Source organism: Oryx dammah, unplaced genomic scaffold, assembly GCF_014754425.2.
Source record: "Oryx dammah isolate SB20612 unplaced genomic scaffold, SCBI_Odam_1.1 HiC_scaffold_27, whole genome shotgun sequence".
Lineage (NCBI taxonomy): Eukaryota > Metazoa > Chordata > Mammalia > Artiodactyla > Bovidae > Oryx > Oryx dammah.
In genome coordinates, this window is record NW_024070211.1 from 37,225,383 (window position 1) to 37,227,614 (window position 2,232).

Genomic DNA, 2,232 nt, shown 5'->3' on the forward strand with positions numbered 1-2,232 from the left:
GCAGATGAGAAAAAGCTTCATGAGGCACTTTCTCAAACCCTCTTGAAAGACTTTAGCAAATTCTCTTTATCTTTTATTCTGTGACACTTCTTTCCTGCTAGATGGAATATGAATTTGAAGGTCGAAGCTGGAACATCAACGTAGGACTATGAGGTAATTTTGAGAATGAAGCCTTTTCAAGTTGTTGTTCCGTCGCTCAGTCATGTCCAACTCTTTGTGACCCCATGAACTGCAGCATGCCAGGCTTCCCTGTCCTTCACCATCTCCCAGAGCTTGCTCAAACTCATGACCATTGAGTCGGTGATGCCCTCCAACCATCTCATCCTCTGCCGTTCCCTTCTCTTCCTCCTTCAACCTTTCCCAGCATCAGGTTTTTTTCCAGTGATCAGATCTTCACATCAGGTGGCCAAAGTATCAGAGCTTCAGCATCAGTTCTTCCAATGAATATTCAGGATTGATTTCCTTTATGATTGACTGGTTTGATCTCCTTGCTGTCCAAAGGACTCTCAAGAGTCTTCTCCAACACCATAGTTCAAAAGCATCATGAGAGCCCCTTTACGAGGTCACGCTGAAATAGCGCCCGGGCCTGAAATTGGACTGAAGCCTTTTCCTCGCCTGCTGCCTCCCGCTGCTTCTAGACTATGGCCCCCTACAAAGTGAGCGAGCTTCGAGCCTTCATGGAAATGTGTATGCAGGACCAGAGCATTCTGTACACCGAGGAAATATGCTTCCTGAGGGAGTGGGTGGAGAGCATGCGGCGTACAATAGCACCTGCTGATCCTAAATCTAAATCGGAAGAAAATACCAAAGAAGAAAAAACAGATGGTAAGAAGCTGGAGGAAAACATAAAGATAGAGGAACCAAGTGAGGAAAGTGATCTAGAAATTGACAATGAAGGTGTGATTGAACCAGACACTGATGCACCTCAAGAAATGGGAGATGAAAATGTAGAGATAACTGAGGAGTGATGGATCAGGCAAATGATAAAAATGGGGCTGTCATTAATGCCCTAAATGATGGTGAACTACAGAAAGCCTTTGACATGTTCACAGATGCCATCAAGCTAAATCCTCGTTTAGCTATTCTGTATGCCAAGAGAGCAGTGTCTTCGTCAGGTTACAGAAGCCAAATGCTGCCATCCGAGACTGACAGCGCTATCAAAATAAATCCTGATTCAGCTCAGCCACATACAAGTGGGGAGGGAAAGCACACAGATTTCGGGGCTACTGGGAAGAAGTTGCCCATGATCTTGCCCTTGCCTTTAAGCTGGATTATGATGAAGATGCTAGAGCAATGCTAAAGGAAGTTCAACCAAGGGTCCAGAAAATTGCTGAAAAACAGAAAAAGTATGAGCAAAAACGTGAAGAGCGTGAGATCAAAGAAAGAATAGAAAGGGTTAGGAGGGCTTGGGAAGAACATGAGAGAGCCCAGAGGGAGGAAGAAGCCAGAAGACAATCAGGGTCTCAGTCTGGCTCTTTTCCAGGTGGTTTTCCTGGGGGAATGCCTGGTAATTTTCCTGGAGGAATGCCTGGAATGCCAGGAATGGCTGGGCTCAATGAAATTCTCAGTGATCCAGAGGTCCTTGCAGCCATGTGGGATTCAGAAGTTATGGTGGCCTTCCAAGATGTGGTCCAGAACCTGGCAAATATGTCAAAATATCAGAGCAACCCAAAGTTTATGAATTGTCGGCCAAATTTGGAGGTCAAGCATAATGCCCTCTGACATAAAGCCCCTGATGGAGGAAAAGCAACTTAGATCACCTGATGGATGTTGCAATAATACAAACCAATGTATCTCTGACCTCATGAAGAAAGCTGGGGTGCTTTGAAGATAATCCCTACCCCTTTCCCCCAAATTCAGCTGAACACATTTTACAGTGGTTTGCCATTAGGGTATTCATTCAGATAATGTTTTCCTACTAGAAATTAAAAACTTTAAGCAATTTAAAAACCTTACAAATACTTAAAATTAAAAAGATGTGTTAACCCCTACATTTTTCTTTACTAATCATTTTGATTTTTTCCTTTGAATTAATTAGGCAAGGAAGATACATCAGTGTGGAAGATGTACTGTTCCAAGTTTGAGTGAAATAAATCCATGGGAAATAGATGGGGAAACAGTGGAAACAGTGTCAGACTTTATTTTTGGGGGCTCCAAAATCACTGCAGATGGTGACAGCAGCCATGAAATTAAAAGACGCTTACTCCTTGGAAGAAAAGTTATGACCAACCT

The 2,232-nt window shown here is 43.4% G+C and overlaps 1 pseudogene; it reads left to right on the forward strand.

Annotated features, from left to right (window-relative positions):
- The first annotated feature begins 641 nt into the window (after nt 1–641).
- Nucleotides 642–1,712, forward strand: LOC120854531 (annotated as a pseudogene).
- Nucleotides 1,713–2,232: the final 520 nt, after the last annotated feature.